General features: G+C 34.5%; 1 non-coding gene across 1 annotated transcript; it reads left to right on the top strand.

Annotated features, from left to right (window-relative positions):
- The first annotated feature begins 12,348 nt into the window (after window positions 1-12,348).
- On the top strand, window positions 12,349-12,447 carry LOC148781090 (U6 spliceosomal RNA). Its single transcript, XR_016039806.1, has one exon. It is a non-coding gene; the product is annotated as a U6 spliceosomal RNA (small nuclear RNA).
- The last annotated feature ends 5,773 nt before the right edge of the window (window positions 12,448-18,220 follow it).

The raw sequence follows: 18,220 nt of genomic DNA, 5'->3' as shown, positions 1-18,220 counted from the left end.
ATCACTCATGTCCATTCGATTTCAAATTGGGTGGTTATAAGTATGTATTTGACTAGACTCAAAGTTCAAACAAAAAAATTAAATTAAATTTCATAGCATACCCTAAGCTACCTAATTTAACATCTAATGATGAATAGTTACGACATCTTTATAACAAAGACAAATGATCTCATAGTATACAATCCCTATTTTTATTTCTTCGTTATTGTGGAGAAAGATAATAGCATGGTGGTAAAAAGGAAATCAAATTTCCTTTTAACTTGGATTCTTTTTCTACATAAATCTTTCAAGGACATGAAAGAACTTTATTATTTATGAGTTTGTGACTCTTCCTTAATGATGTTTGCCATTGCCATTTAAGTTTGACCTGCATTCCTAAATAGGTGCATGTGTGCATTCACACTACTATTTAAAAAAAATTTGTGCATGGGGTGCCTTCACAATCGAAAAATCTTGAAAATTTACATTCAGGCATTTGATTGTTCATGTTGCATAATGAACACTAGTGTTTAGAAAAATACTGTTTTGGATTGGCACTCACTTGATTCCGATCGGTTTTCAGGAGAACCGGTCCGGTTTCCTCTAAATATTGCTAACTAGTTCCCCCAAGGATTAGCCAATTCCAAATAATTTTTCACTTAATATAAATATATGTTTTTATCTTTTCAAAGTTTTTTTTTACTATAAGCCCCACATTTCGCATATAATTTTTTTTTATTTTTTCAAATTTTTATTTGCTAGAGGCCCCACATTTCTATGTGGATGGCTCCACAACCATTAGGTAAAATGAAGTACATATGCCTTCTCTTATATGATATTAATTTCCAACTTTTTTTAACCTCCCTAATATAAGATAAATCTTTTAACTTAAACTTTAGTAGACCTAAAATCTCCTCCTCTCTCTCTCTCTCTTCTCCCCCCCCTCCCCGGGGAGGGGCCTGCAAATTTTGTGGGCTCTAATTAAAATGGCAAAAAACGAACATACTACCAATAAAGGTCTCTCTACTTTTATGAGATCAATTTAAAATAAAACAATAAAATTATAAATAAAAAGTTTAAGTAGATTCTAACGTTTAAAGGGAAAAAAAAAAAACTTGCTAGCTAAGTATCTAGATACAAAAATAGAACAAGACAAAAAAAAATTAAAAGAATTTTATGTTGATTTTAAAATATTTTCATAATACAACTCACAAAATATTAGTCTTATTATGACGAGTCATCAAATTGGTACACCTTTTTCCCTTCTTTCTCTCTCCCCTTCTCCCTCAAGGGTGTAGTTGGCATACACGGATGCATCCGTAGGTGTAGAGGTAAGGTACACCTTCAAATTTTATCATGGTATATAATTTTGATGTAAAATGTTCTTAGGATCATCTCAAAATCTATTTTTATATCTAATTATAAAATTTTAAATTTAAAAAATGATTAAAATCAAGTAGATCTATAAACATATGAAAATCTTGAAAATGGACGGTGTAGATAATATGTAGTAAAATACATTATTTTTGAGACTTAAAAATCTTTTTATTTTTCATGGTTATACATCTTGATGTCGAGATGATCAATCAAAGAGTTTTTCAAACATTAAAACTACCTTTTCTGATGGATTTTTGAGGTGCATATGTAGTTCTACATTATAAGATTGCATCCTTATATATAAGCTTTTTCCCTCTCTCAATTAGCACCAGATAGGTCACCAATCCATGAGTATGAGAGTGAAGCATGTTAGAGAGAAGATATAGGCAGATAAGTTGAGAGAGAGAAGATCATTTGGTTTGGTATAAATTAGGGATCATGAGACCTTTTAGAGGGATGATATAGGTATATGAAACAATGTTGTCAGATTCGTTTTGGAGTCTTTTTCGGTTTTGTGAGAAAAATGAACTAATTTAGTATTTTAGCCGATTTGGAAGAAGATTTCAGACTTTTTTTTAAAAAAATAGTATAAATAAATTAGATATTTATATATATAATATGAGTAATGATCTTATGAGACCCTCCTACACCCATGTGTGTAGGACCCCAAAAGATCACTATTAAATTTGGCACAGATCTCTAGAAAAGTTATCACATGGGTGTGGGACTTGACTTTTCTAGACATCTATGGCAAATTTAATGAAGATCATTTGGAGTCCTACACACATGGGTGTGGGAGGGTCTAACAACGGTATTTCCCATATAATATTATACAAATAATGGAAAATTTTAAAATAAAAAAATACATCTATATAACTATTTCTTTGTTGGCCGAAGCAAACTCGAAGCGGTCTAAATTTTATTGAAGCAACCTGAAATGGTCCGAATCTGATCGAAACGTCAGCACCAGGCTTCACTTCTCTTTTGTTGATGTCTAAAATCTAAAAGCTTCGGCCGAAGCGAATGAATTTGATAACATTGACATGAAGTTTAAAGAGAGATAGAAAATATATACACAAAGAATTTGGGATTGATGCGCGGTTGAGAGTGTGTGAATCCGTGGGCACGAAGAGACCATTTAGAGATGGCAAATGGGTATGTGAGGATGGGAGAGATAGATGAAAGAGAGCATGTAGAAGAAATACATTTCTTTCCCTTCTAAAAATTAAGCCCAACATTGGGCTGATAGCTTGAGGCCTTTGTTTTTTTTTCCGAAGCACATTTTTTTACTCAAAACCACACTCTCTCTTTCTCATTCTTAGGAACTCAAACTTAAAAATTCCATATCTCTCCCATTTTTTCATCAAATCATCTTAAATTTGTTTCAAATCATTCATCTAATTGATTTACAATCGCTCCAGAAACATTTTAGGATAAAAAATATACTGGTGAGATTGAGAGATAAAGTGCACACACCATTTTTTACCTTAAAACCCTTGATCCGTTGTTTCATCGATTTTTTGCAATTTTCTCAACTGAATGCTTTGAAGTTTCTTTTCAAATTGTTGAAGTTCTTTACTTAACCATTATAGCAATTTACTTACCCCTAAAACAAAAACATTGTAGCAATTTGTTGTATCAAATAAGTTGTACCAATAAGCAAAGCAGAAGAACTTGAATTTCCGAATTTTAGGGGTTTTTTTAACTCAGAATTGAAAATCCATAATTCTCTCTCAATTTTCAGCAATTTCATTCAAGTTTGTTTCAAAACGTTTCTAAGATATTGATCTACAAAAGCCTAATAAAGCTTTTTTAATCAAAGTAAAAATCTCAAAGATCAGTTTTTGTGTTTTTTTTTTTGCTATTTTCTTCCCAAATTGCTTTTTTATATTAAATTGTTGATTTTCGATTTGATTTTTACCACCTATTATGTAAAATCAAACAGTTGATTCTAAATCTTCTTTCTTTCTTTTTTTTCAATATTTTCTCTATTTTATTTTTGCAATTGCTTTTTGTTTCTTATTATTAGAATGGCCAAGTCAGACGAACCAACATGACGGGTTCAACTTGGAATACTGGGTGGCTGGTTCGGCTCACCGGTTTTTAAACACTATTTACAATAAAGCCTACTAAAAAATCTCCCATTTTGAAACAAACATGCTTTGTTTTTAATGGCAATTTGGGATCACTGGAGGAAAAATGGGGCAGCAGTCTTATCGATAACCTCTCGGTTAGATCGGCCATTGAAAAAAGATTATATAAAATTTTGAAAAATAAAGGATTTGTTTGTAATGTACTTTTTAATGTTTTTCCATCATTATGATAAATATTGGAAATTGCTTTGGCTATTAATATTTATTTTTATATTTTTTCAAGTTTTCAAAAACTTTCAAAAATACCCTTGAACAAAAATCAATTCTTTAAAATCTATTTTTTTTCATTAATTTTTATATTTAGATGTGTTTCGCTTAATCATTATTTAAAGGGTGCGTTTTGTATAGAGCCGAGGCTCTAAACAATCAAATTAGAGCGTATCTTCAAATAGTGCCGAGAACAGTTATTTTAATACTATAAATCTTTTTGATAGCTTTAAAATATATTTTTATATTTAATTATAAATTTTAAAGCCTAAAAAATAGTGTAGATCAAACAGATATATGACAACTTGAAAATTTTGAAAATTGACTGTCCAAAACCGCACTACGAGATGCATTATTTCCAATACTTCAAATCCATTTTTTATCATGTTTATGCATCTTGATGTCGAGATGATCAATTTAAGGATATTTGGGCATCAAAACAACCTCTTCTAATGAAATTTTTGATGTGAGCTCTAATTTGATGGTGTAGAGCTTTGGCTCTATAGAAACTTTTCCCATCTTTAAATATACTTTTTATATGTTATTAACTTTTTATAAAAATTTTTTACACCTTTTTGACTGACTAGGACTTTTTCGATTATAACGATTGAACCGCTTTTGGGCCCATATCAGACTAATTGTTCTAGTTCAATTTTTTCTACACTGCTTGGAACTTTTTAGGATCGGAACTCCAGATGACGAGATTCAAAATAGAACCTGTGAAATCAGTCCAATACTTTGGGTCTCGAAAACTCTCCTAGACCGAGATTTACTCGAGGGAGTAAATAGACAATATAATCCTACAAGAACATAAAAACTCTGACCGTAATATGCTCGAGCGGCATAGAAAATACAAGAAAAGGGCCCTTGAAATTTACGCCTTCACGTGCTTGTTTTGTCTTTGATCCTTTTAAATATAAAATACTTTTCCCCTATTTAGAAAGACATATGACAGGAAATAAAAATATAGAACTAATAAAATTAAAGAAGGGATGGTTACCCTTATTATGTTAATTGAGCAACATGAACATGATACAAAAATTAGAAAACAAGGTGGGGGTCGCTTCAATCCATACCAAACAACAAGATTGACAGTGAAACAAAGCATTGCATACTAAATATTTGTAAAACATGCTCTATGCTACATGTGATCCCCCCATAAAAAAAATTGGATGCAAAAAATAAAAATAAAAATAAGGAAAAGAAAGAAAGAGTTGACTTTGATACAGTGGTAAGATGGATTACTTAGAAGAAGATTATTTTGTTTTTTGTATGATGAGGTTACAATACATTCATCATTGAGTGCTGGATAGGAGATAAGGCAACTAAAGGTATGCCAAAGTATGAGCCGAAAGTTACACAAGTTTTAAAATTTTTTGAATTTTATGATACATTTTAAGTCATTAGATGAAACGGCAATCATTATGAGGTTCGGCAATACTACCGCTAAGTGCCTTAGCCAATCTCACCAAATGCATAGAGGCCCAAAACTTCACTGACTTACGACTCCAACTCAGCCAACAAAAGAACATAAGGCAAAAGTAAGGCCGGCAATGAGATGGGCCTAGGACAAGGCCAGCAATGAGATGGGCCTGGGACAAGGGGTCTTATATTTTGCATGGGGACTATGATGGACCTGACCATAGAAATATTACGATAATAATTTTCTATGGTGAGAGAATCGGACAAACCACTTGTCATATCAAAGGGTATGGCCCTTTCTCCCCTCATTGGACGCTGATGTGAGAGAATCGGACAAACCCACTTGTCATATCAACCCGTATAGCCCTTTCTGCCCTCTATCCGTTGATTGGACGGTGATAACACGTGGAAACAATATTTGCATAATTTCCTCTATTTTCTATATTTTGAATCTGGACCCGCGCTTGTTTAAAAATCAAATCAATCCGGTGTCATGGCTAAAGTTATGGGACCCACAGGCATGCGGCAGGCCCTTTAAGACTCTCTCTCTCTCAAGTCACTCCTCAATTGTATTTAAACAAGAAAACAAAACATACAATTTTTCTCTCACTACACTCAAACCCAAATTTTATCTCTCTAAGATTCTAACACAAAAAACCAGATCGGTACCTGAACCATCTCTCCCCATATGAAACACGCATCTCTCTCTTAAAAACTCAAAATGGAAATATAATGGGCATCGCTTATTCAGATTGCCCATCAGGATTTTTTGATTTGGATTGGTAGATTGACAATCATTTAAAGTTTTTAAAAAACTTACATTTTTTCAAAATTTAAGTTGCAATTCTTTTGTATTTTTATTTTTTTTCGCAAAACTTAGTTATGCTATGGGGATTTTAAGTTTTGAAAAAAAAAAAAAAGTGGTACGAGAATTTCAACCTCCGACTGCAATTTAAGTTTTGAAAACAAAATATGGTATGAGAATTTCATCCTCAACTTAAGTTTTGAAAAAATTACACTCTGAATATTTTTTAGTTTTGAAAAAAAAAAGTGGTATGAGAATTTCAACCTCCGACCGCAATTTAAGTTTTCAAAAAAAAAAACAGTTTGAGAATTTCTTCAACTTAAGTTTTGAAAGAAAAAAAACTGCAACTTAAGTTTTGAAAAAAAAAAAAAACGGTTCGAAAATGACATCATATAATATTTGAACCGAGAGGTAATTTTATCAAAAAAATATCGTGTGGACCGACTTTGATTGTAATTTTCAAGTATAAAAATAACAACTTGTATTTTACAAACTTATTTTAAGTTCTCAAAACATTAAAAAAATAGAATTGGTTTGGTCAAATAGCTTTTCGTTTCATAGGGAGAACCAGCCTGTTTTCAATATTTAATGAGAATTCGTTCATCCCCCATGATTCCCGATCACAGGGGAACAACCACCAATATTTAGCATGAATTGGTTTGGCCCCAATAGTTCTCGATCTAAATCAAACAATTCAGATCCCGAAGGGATTTTCTAAAACTTGGGCAAACCCATTTTATATCTCCTCTTACAAAAGATTAACGATAGAGCACAAATGATATGTGCTCAACCCCCAACCTGAATACTATTCGGGTCCATGATTAAACCCAGACCCGACCTGTGGGGTCCTATTTTAAAACCATATCGAGATCAGGTCTAGGTCTCAAGTCATATCCGGATCCAATACCACCCCTGCAACAAATCTCTCTCTAACGCAACAACCCACTTTCTCTCTCTACATTATATAATCTCTCTCTGACCCAAAATCCAAGACCATTAGGAGCAGAACCAGACAGACCCTTTTACCTAGCTCCCTCTTCTAAACACAAAAATCCAGACATAAGAAGAAGAACCAGAAGAACCCATTTCATAGTTTCTTTCATGGACTTTCACAAACTGGCCCAACACGCTTTCAAAGAAGCTCGTTTCCACAAGAGAAAAAAACCCAACTTCAATCGATCACAGTGCGAGTACCTGTGCAGTGCCTTTTCCTGCAAGCTCTCACGGAGCTTCTTCTCCTTTTCCTCAGAGACAAGCTTTCATGGCGCCTGGAAAGAGCTTTACAGAGTTATCAGAGAGGCAGACCTATGGCTACGAACTCTCTCTGACCCTGATTGGCTCTCCCACTCTGCAACAATGGCGGCCATTGGGGAAGCCCATGCTCTCCATGTCCATGACCTGCTCTGTGTTTTACTTGCCCTTGAGCTCTGTTCTCTTGATGAAACAAAAGCTCCTGCTACTTCCTACCGTGTGCGTTTTACCAGGTTAATGGCTGATTTTGCAGAAGAAATGGCAAGTTTGAGTAGAACCCATGAAGTATTTTCAGATAAGAAGCACCTGGTTCTTCGATTGCAGGCGAAAATGCAGAAGAGAGAGAAGAACAAGATTCTGAAGAATTTGGGGCATTGCAGAGATGAGTATTCTTTGGCGAGCTCTCTCTATCAAAAACTTGAGAGAGGGTACTGTTCACCTTCCTCTCTCCATGACCATGGACCGCCTCAAATTGAAATCAGAGAATTAAAGCATAGAACGAGAAAGAACATGGTATCATGGCTGGGTGTGAAGGTCTCCATTAAAGAACTGAGTTTCTCACTCTATGAGACTGTGAAGAATGAGGTCTTTAGATTTAGTCTTTTACAAAACCCATTTCTGGTTCAGATTTTTGGTATCAGTTTCGATGGGGATCGATGCTACTTGGTCATGGAGATTCTGAACTCTGATTTCTCAACTCAAATACAGGGGAAATCGATGACCCTCGAAGCTGTTATCAATTGCCTTCTCCAGATCTCTAGAGCAATGGAATATCTACACAGTCAGAAAACATATATTCAAGTCGATCTCTCCGCTTCGAACGTAATGTTTGAGCCTAGTGCCATAAAAAGTTTCAGAGAAGAAGGGTATGGCAGGGTGAAACTCCTCTGTAAATTTGAGGAAACCAAATGTGAGAAAACTAGTGGGTTTCAAAGAGAAAAGGATGTTTATTCTTTTGGTGTTCTATGGTCTCAGGTTCTGCAACTTCAAAAACAGAGAAACTCTTCATCCTCTTCTTCTTGCCCTTCTCTGGTTTGGGAGTATTTGCAAAGATGCTTGCAAAAAGAAGCTCAAGCTCGGCCTTCATTTGGGGAGATATCAAGGTTTCTCAGGTATGTGAAGCTCTTGCTCCTTAGAACTCGAAATCCAGAGACAATCTTTTGTCTTGGAGTCAGAGATTTCGACAAATCCCATCTGGAATGCTTCTTCGAAGCAAAACCAACAAAAAACCAGCTTTTGATTTCTGAGAAAGAAGAAGAAAATCCCCAACTTTTAGAAAACCACTTCATGTCTTCTGAGAAAGAAGAAAACACCCTACTTGAGAATTACAGTGTGGTTTATTGGAAAGAAGAAAAAACTCACCTTATGGCTTTAGATTGGGAAGAAGAAATCGAAACCAAAATTGAAGAAAACCAGAGTGTAGATTCTCAGAGAGAAAGGGGAAAAGAAGGAAAAAGACCCACCAAAATGCCTGTAAATCGCTGCAAATGCATTGTAAAGAAAGCTACTTTGAAGGCCATTAATGCCTTTAAACCAGAGAAAAAGCTTAAGCTCAAAGTTCCTGATTACATAAGGCGCTTCTCTTACCAAGAACTGAAAGAAGCCTCACAAAACTTCACCCTTCAAACTTCCCAATCAACATGGGAAGCCACACTCCAAGACCAAACCTGCCTTACCCTGAACAAACCTCCAAATCCCACAAGCTTTACAAACCAAGCCCTAATCTTCTCAACCATACACCACCCCAACATACTCCGCCTCCGGGGCCTTTGTGCCGCCGGCCCCTTCCTTGCCTTCGACCGCTCGTGCATTGTAGGAACCATACACGACCTCATATTCTCCCCCGAAGGCCTCACATGGGTCGAGCGCAGGCGCGTGGTGGCGGGTATAGCACGTGCGCTCGCACACCTCCACCGCAATTGTAGTCCACGGGTGTTGGGGCTAAGGCTCGATGGCTCCACCGTTTTCTTGGATCGAAGGTTCGCACCCAGGTTCGGTGGTTTTGAAGGCTCGAGCCGGGGTTCCAATGGGTGGGCTCGGAAATGGGAGGAGGAGGATGAACAGGGCAAAAATGTGTATAATTTTGGGGTTTTGGTGGTTGAAATTTTAATGGGCCGGAGGTGGGGGGAGATGGCTCATGGAGACTTCTATGAATTGCAAGAGAGGGTGGTGGATGATGGCGTAATGGGGCTTGTGGATGAAAGGGTAAGGAAGGAGGTGGAGGATGAGAAAGAGGTGTTGTGTATGGGGAGGGTGGGGGTGTGGTGTATGGCAAAAGATGTCGGGAAGAGGTTGTGCATGGAAGTGGCAGCAGCAGCGATAGAGGGGGCGGCGGAACTCCCACCGCCGGTGTTTGGTACAGTCGAGATACTACCACCGGCATTACGGCTCAGGCGTTCGCAGGGGCAGCAAGGATGAGGCCTAGCCTAGTTTTTTTCTCTCTTTTGCTTTTGATGTGGGATACACATAAAGGCTGTCCATCTTCTCAATCGGCGGTCGAGATCGAGCGGTGTTTTAACTTCTTTAAGTCCTTTAACAAAACAGTAAATCATCTCTACCATCCATTGATAAGGATCAATGGTGGATGACTTGTCTATATATCATGTACCATGCACACAACATGTTGAAGTGCACAATCCCTATTGTGATTCTATGCCAAATTGCTAACTTACAAATAGCGAAAACCACATCAACGATGGATATAAGAAGGCTTTATAATCATCATCGTGAAAGCTTTTTTTCTAATCGGTGCAGTTGGTCTACGGATGTAAAGTGTACTTCCAAAATTTATCATGGTATATAATTTTGATGTAAAATGTTATTAGAGTTATCTCAAAATCTATTTTTATATCTAATTATGAAATTTTAAATTTCAAAAATACTTAAAATCAAGTAGATCTATAAACATGAAAATCTTGAAAATGGATGTTGTAGATAATATGTTGTAAACTGCATTATTTTTAATACTTAAATTTTTTTTATTTTTTATGGTTATATATCTCGATGTCGAGACGATCAATCAAGGGCTTTTTCAACATTAAAACTACTTTTTTTTATGGATTTTTGAGGTGCATCCGTAGTTCTACCTTATAAGGTTGCATCCTTATATAAACTTTTTTCTTTTCTAATTAATTGAAGTCGATTATACAAATCTTGATCCGTCATTCTGTTTTATGATGGGATTTAAATGCATAAGATGCTCTTACAAAAGCGAAAATATTTTTTCGAGATAGTCAGTAGCGAAAACCTTCTTATTAATCATAAATACACCTTATTATTTTCCTTTTTTTTTTTGTTCTCTTTTGTTTTGTCTCTCATTGGGAATATTAACTAAGATTCTAGCATTGCTACCAACTTGAGATGGACTCAGCACCCTAACCATCAAACCACTGAGAGGGTCCCAAGGTTTCTATTTTTTGTTTTTTTGACAATGTTGGGTCCCAAGGTTTCTATGGTCACACTTTATGATAATGGATTTGGCAAAGAAAAAAACATGTGAAAGGGACAATACCGTTGATGTTTTCTTTAAGAAATGAGGATTTATCCTGATGGATTACGACATATTGCATTTGGAAATGGACGGATAAGATGAGATGTAGAACATGACAATTTGCGTAACAGCAAAAAATTGTTAAATAAAAAATTTAGTATCAAAAATCAAGAAAGGGAAATTATCAAAATACACATTAGATAAACTATTTGACATTTTACTCATGTCTTTTGATTTGATTTAAAAAATACCCATCAAAATGCATAAAACAAAATAAAGAGTAAGTTGGTGGGAATTTGTACCCCTACCCTTTAATGAGAATAGAGTCAAAAAACTGGTTTATTAATACTACCGTCAAGACCCCAACCCATTTTCAAAATGCATACGACAATGAGTTATAATAGTTCACAACGGATTAATTGTTAAATTGTTAAAATATTAAGCGTATTTTGATATGTTTATCTTGAAAAAGAGGAGCTAGAACCAAAGAAAATGGAGGTCTAAACTTATTAAGTGAAAAAACCGTGCACTTTGTACTTAAGCAGCAAATGGAGTTGGGAATCGGGCTTAGGTAAAAAAGTAGCTGATGGGTTTTTCATAGCATAACGTCTCAAGTTTCATTCCTATGTAACCTTATCTTTTATCTAGAAAACAAAAGGAGTTAATAATAAGGATATATTTTTATGTGTTTGTGAATATAAGCGAAGGAGGGTAATTATATTAACTTAAAAAAATTTGATTCACAATATAAGTAATCCATTAATATAACGACATCAATACGTGTTATATCTCAATGAGCCATGACTAATGCACACAACTTATAAAATTAACAAAGAAAATAAATTAATAGTGATTTTTAGAAGTTTTTTTAAAAGATTTTGTAGGAAATGAAAAATATAGCAGTATCCCATTGCTTTTTTTTTACGTTATTTTGGAAATTTAGCCGTTCAAGATTTTATTTTAAAAAATGGAGAATTTTTCAAAAATTAGATTGAGTCGTGTTATCTGTAGTGTACCTAAATACCTCTGTACAGTGAATGTATGGTTTCTTCTAATTATAGTCCCATGGCCCTTGGGCCTCACAAGTGAAAAGTGGGAGATGGAATTGGTCACATACTGTGCAACTCCTTTATTGTTCTAAAAAGAAAAAAAAATTGAATTTTTAGTTTTTTAGTACTTAGATCTTGTCCTCCAAAAATTGGACAGTCTCTATTCAATATCGAGACATTGTACTATTTGAAAACAGGTAGGGGTTTGTCTTACCCACTGAGTTACCAAAAAAAACAACTTTATTTGTAGATATAAAGTTGTGGTGTTCTACACCATCTATATTAATTGTGTAGTGTAAATTTGGCATATTCTTTAAAATGGTTCTATATATTTTAAGACATTATCAAATTTATATAATCGAACTAAGATTGACTGTGTAGGTTACTACAACCTTACTTCTAGGTAAATTGCCCCCTTATGTAAGTTTTTTTAAATAAAATAGATAAATGCCCATTACAAAAAAAAAATGCAGTTTCAAATCAACGGAGAGAGAAATTTAGCAGAGCTACCTTAATAAAAAAAGAGGGAGAAATTAAGTAGAAAGAGAGAACTTAAGGTATGCAACAACCTAGCTTTAGTTTATCCCATACATAAAATTACACATAATCACTACAATATTCAAAAACATCTGATAAAATTGGATTGATACAGAGAAGATTAGCATGACCGGTGCAAGGATGACACGAATAAATCGAGAAATAGTCCAAATTTTTTCGTTCAAAAAAAAACATAATCACTAAATAGAAGTTTGTATTAAGAAGTAAATTAAAATACACCTCTAGTCCATACGAACACTTAAATAGTTGTTTTATGCTTACATTAAACAGAATACCCACCTCATCTCAAGTCCATACAAAAGAGTTGTTTTATGCTTACATTAAACACAATACCCACCTCTAAACAAACACATGACACCCCAAGTTACACACAACTACTTAACTTAAGCCCCTCAAATTTTATGGGATTATATACCATACAACAATTTTCGTTTTTTTTTTTTTATGTTGTATACTATAAAACTATTTATTTTATAAACGTAATGTGAGATCTAAAGTTTCCTCTTTGTGGGCTTCCTCCTCCTTAGGGATTTGTTTCTTGATGCGTCTCTTAGGTTTTTCATACCACCAAACAAGACGCCTCTCAGGATGAACATGCATATGCCCATTGAGACTGCTCTTACTAGGAAATTGTTTCTCACAAAACTTGCATGCAAACAATTTCCTAGAAACTTCCTCCATTGAAACTCAATTTGCAAGGAAGTAAAGTTGTGGAATTGCAAGCCTAGAGAGAGAGAGAGAGAGAGAGAGAGAGAGAGCAATACTTGGTTTTAAGAGAGAGAGAATTTGGGTTCGAACCCTTCTCTTGAAAACCAAGCTAACCTAGCCCAAGAGCACTAAACAAATGAGTAGGGAGAAGTGTTTTGCATTGTTAAATAACTTTGTATAAGTAATAGGTACTAGTAGATTAAGAGGAGATTTTTATACATGCCAATCATGATAAAATCATATATTCACACTAAAGGCACATTGAGGGCCACACCAAAAGCATTCGGAAAAAATCACCCTTAAAGTGTGTTAAGAATCAAATAGCTGCTACCCCAAAGAACTAATAACAACAAATCACAACGGTATTATTTCGAAATGGGATTGTATACAATAAGATTATTTACTTTTGATACAAGATGGTTACAATTACTTACAACCATCCGATGTGAAATTTGATAGTTTGGGTGTGTCACAAAGCTTGAAATTTTTTTTTTTTAAGTTTGAGCTTGGTCAATAAAATAAATACAACCACCCAATTTCACATCTAATAGTCAAGATTAATTATGATCGCCTTGTTCCAAAGGTAAATGGCATCAATTTAGAAATATATTTGGGTTTGGTTACCGAGGGCAATAAAATGATTTGAATCAAATGCATGTTAAAAATCATAAACATTTGACAAGCCCTATATGATTGAGATTTGTTTTAAACCATATTTCAAGAAGGGGTAAAATGATAAATCCATCTCCCATTTCAGATGGATGTTGGGCCTAGTTAAATCCAAGCCATCCCCATTCTACAAAACTTTTACTGTTCTAAAAGTGGGAAAAAGACATATACCTCCCTCTTTAAAATCACAATCTTAAATAACCCTATGGTTTGAAACTCATGACCCCTTCAAGTTAAAAGAAAATGATATTTAATTCTTTCTCGTATTTTTTATTATCCAAATTATAATGTTTATTTTTTTTATCTTTTCTAATGACTCGTTCACCGAAATCCTATAAAAGCCCCCCCTCCTGTCTCTTTTTTCCTCACCCGTGGACCTCTCCCTCTCTTTCTCGCTCTTGTAACCTCCCTTGAATTCTTATCTCTATGATATTATGACATCTCAAATTCTATTTATATGATGGGGTTATTACAAAAAAGAAAAAAAGGTAAATTTTGTAATTTGTACATTGAGAAATGTAAGAAAGGTCAAACATTTTTTTCCAATGAACTTGGAGGGCTCTATGGTCTTCCTCCCATGGACCCGGGAGTTTCTTTGGGATTGTGATTTTAGAAAGGGTGTATATGTCTTTTTCCTTTTCAAACCTCTCTCTCTGTCTCATACACACATCTTTCTCACACACACATACCCCATTTCTCTTTCATAAACGTGCATGAGTGCACTCACGCTCATAGATGTAATTATATTTAGCATAGGTGGCACTCTAACAAGATGGGTATATTTGATTAAAATAGAGGTAAATAGAAACCATATGGTCTAACATTAATGACCATGTTTATAATGTTGCAAATACAACAGTGTTTGCCAATACTGGCAAATAAAGCTACTCCTAATAGACTTATTTCAGCATTATATTATTCATTGTAGACTTAAGTTTCTGCTTCCAAACAGGGATCAAACAAATGCAAAATCACTACTGTAACATAGTGTCATGATATAAATATAAAAGAAAAAGCTTATATAAGGTTGTTGCAACTTTAAAATGTAGAATCAAGGTGTATCTCAAAAATCCATCATAAATAATTATTTTGATATTGGAAAGCCCTCTAATTGATCATCTCATCATTGAGAAATATGAATATGAAAAGAAAAAAAGATTTTGAGTCCCAAAAATGGTATATCTTGCAACACATTATTTAAATAATCCATTCTAAAGATTTTCATGTGTTTATAGATCTACTTGATTTGAACTATTTTTAAAGTTCAAAATTTTATAATTAGAGATAAAAGTAGATTATCAAGTCATATAAAAAAAAATTGACACCAAAATTATATTTAAAATAAAATTTAGAGGTACACCTTCATTTGATTGTTTAAAGTTGTAACCTTATACAAACCACACCCAAATATAAATACACTTCATGTATCGAGTACCCAACATGGTAGTAGGTATTTTCCTCTACTAGCCCCAACAATTTTACAATCTCCTTAATTTATAGAACTTTCTAAGCATTACCAAGACCTAAAGACAAATCCTCATAGTTATATAAAATCCATAGTCATGAGGGCCACCACCTCCCATTACTAGTTTGGCAGTGAATGAAGAGGGAGTAGAGCCGACCACAACATGATTTGTCCAAAGATGGGTGTCACTTCCTCTCCGTCATGTTCAACAATTGATTGGATGGTGATGACCTGATCACAAGTGTTATAGTCCAGTTGTTGGTATTGTAGGACCCCGAGGGTTGGACCTAGACCGCTATACTCTCTCTTGAATAAGGGTCGTGTCACCTTAGTCAAGAGATCGGAGTATGTAAACCTCAAACGCCTTTTCTCTAACCACTTATGGAGTCAAAAGGACACTTTGTCACCCTTTCCAATTACCCATCACACATTTCTTTCAATATCTTATTTTTAACCAAATTTCTCACCTAGAGAATCGCACAATGAATTCATTAAATCTAGTTATATATGATAAACATCTTGTGGATGGGAGAAACATGTAATGTATACACCTAGGCCTAGCAACAGCTCGGGTCCCTATAGGGCCGGCCTGGCCGGACCCAACATAAAAGGTCCATGGACTAAAAGATTTGGAAAGACGTAAACAAAACTACAGGGTCGGGCCGGCATAGCCTTATCATGGCCAAGGCCTAGGTCCAACCCTCGGCTTGGTCCTCTAGCCACATTTCATGGCACATGGCCTACTTTTTAAGGCCCACTGCGAGCCTTATAATACATACAATCCGTTGCAAATGGGACGTGTATGAATTTTCCTTGCTAAAAGATTTCCTCCTCCCAAGGCCAAAATACATAAATTTGTATGATATAATCTTTACAACCCATAGAATAATCTTGGCAATTTTTTTTTTCCAAAATTAGCTCTCTATGTACTAGAATAAATTTATGTTTCAAAATTGGATAGAGATTGTCCAATTTTTTAAGTTCTATATCTAAGTATCACAAAACTTAAAATACAAATATTTCTTTTAAAAATAATCATCGAGTGATTATTATGTGTTTCCCAAAATTTTAAACTAAAAAAATTCTTCTAAGTAGGTGTTTTGAGGGAGGGAGACAATATCCTCCATAGGGAGCATATATATGCACTCATTATCCTTTTGTTGTTTAAGCATATGTATGCTATGATGCATTCCATCTATCACATGATATAGGGAAATTTATAAAAAATAAGAGATTGATTATTTAACATTCTACTCATTTGCAACTATTCCAACTCAAGATCATGTGTTTTTCTATGAAATCGGTATATAGACCTCTCTTTCATGATTGTTGGTGCCGGTCATTACCATAGATTGCAAATATTTAGAAATAACCTAATCCCTATAGACTGCAAGTTTTTATTTGGTTTGGCTATTCAAGATTAAATCCTTATGGATAACTTAATTTCAAAGAGGGAAAAAATTATTCCAAATATTTGTTTGATGTACAAGGAAAATAGGGAATCAAGTCCCCATTTTATTTGTGCATTGTTTGTTTTTCTAGAATTTGTCACGGGTTTTTATGCAGTTAGGGGTAAGGCTAGCTTTGCCTCAATATGTTTTGGGTATTGTGACCCAACCTGCTCTCACGAGCTTCCCCAAGGTTGGCACTGTGACTTGGAATGTTCTAAAAAGTGCGATTATGTAGGAAGTTTGGAAAGACCGTAATTGAAGATTTGATGGGACAATTTTACCCCTTTGACCGAGTTGTTAGCAATATTAAGCATACCCTTTGATACTGGTTACAAAGGAAGGGTGGGGTAGTTCAGAAGTGGATGTCATTCTCAACCTTTCAAATCTATTCAAGTTGGGCATTGTTAAATTACGGCCTAAAGGTCTATCCAGGGCTGTTTTAAGCTTAATTTTGATGAAAGCACATTTGGTAACATTGGTAAGGCGGGTATTGGGGGGATGATATTAGAAAATGTAAATATTATGTTCTCTTATGCTAGCACCATTGGAATTGCCACTGTTAAATATGTTGAATTTGCAGTTCTTCTCCAAGGATTAAAGCTCTTTATAGAAAAAGATTGGAAAGTTCATGTGCTGTCAAAGGTGATTATTTGAATGTCATTAGATGGTGTAATAAAGAACGGATTGACAATTGAAATCAGTCTAGCTTCAAGTTTTAGATTTGGTGGGATATAAGATTTGGGAAAGCTTTCTACGTTCCTCCCTACAACATAGAAGTTCTATCCTCCCCCTCCATTTTTTATCAAGGGAGCCACTCACCATTTGATTTTAGATCCGACGTCTCAAAGTATTTTATTTTTTGGTTTTTTTAATGCAATTTTTCTGATTATGAAATTTGGTACGTGCCATCTTCTCATTGGGGCGCACCTATAAAAAATATTAACAATAATTTTTCGATAAAAAATAATGACCAAAATACCCCTTGAAACTTTCAGGGATATTTTGATCATTTTATTTTATCAAAAATATTTTTAGTTTTATTTTTATATTTTTTGTTAGTGCGAATTTAATAGAAGAATGGACGTTCAAAATTTGGTGTCAAAATAGTTTATAGAAAAAAATAAAAAATAAAATAGTATAGAGACGTGACATTGTGATTGAGGCAATCTTAGCCCTCCATTAAAAATGGACGGTTAGATAAAAGGGAGTATAGAATTTCTATGTTGTAGGAGGAACATAGAAAGCTTTCCCATAAGATTTTCCTTTATAGGGAGTCAAATAAGGTAACTGATGCTCTTGCGAAAAGTGGTGCTTCATTGCCTTGGTAGTTGGTTTATAATAATGTAATTTCATTTTTGTAATTCTATTCTATTAATAAAAATAGTTAATAATGTTAAAAAGAGAAAAAGAAAGATCATGTACTTTTATGGGTAATTTGGAATTAAATCAAAATATATAGATAAGGTGTTAAGTTGTTCATCTCTAACAGGTAATTTGATAAATTTCCTGATTATATATATGACCATCAAGGGTTATCATCATCAAACCAATGAGGGGCGCAGAGGTCATGTTGCATAGAACTGAACAACTGCACTGTTTTGGTTGGATCTTCGCTCTCTCCATCACCTTCCAACCC

The sequence above is a fragment of the Amborella trichopoda genome, chromosome 8 (genome assembly GCF_054954075.1).
Source record: "Amborella trichopoda isolate Santa Cruz 75 chromosome 8, AtrichopodaSantaCruz75HAP2 v2.0, whole genome shotgun sequence".
Taxonomy (NCBI): Eukaryota; Viridiplantae; Streptophyta; class Magnoliopsida; order Amborellales; family Amborellaceae; genus Amborella; species Amborella trichopoda.
This window is presented reverse-complemented; position numbering and strand designations above follow the sequence as displayed.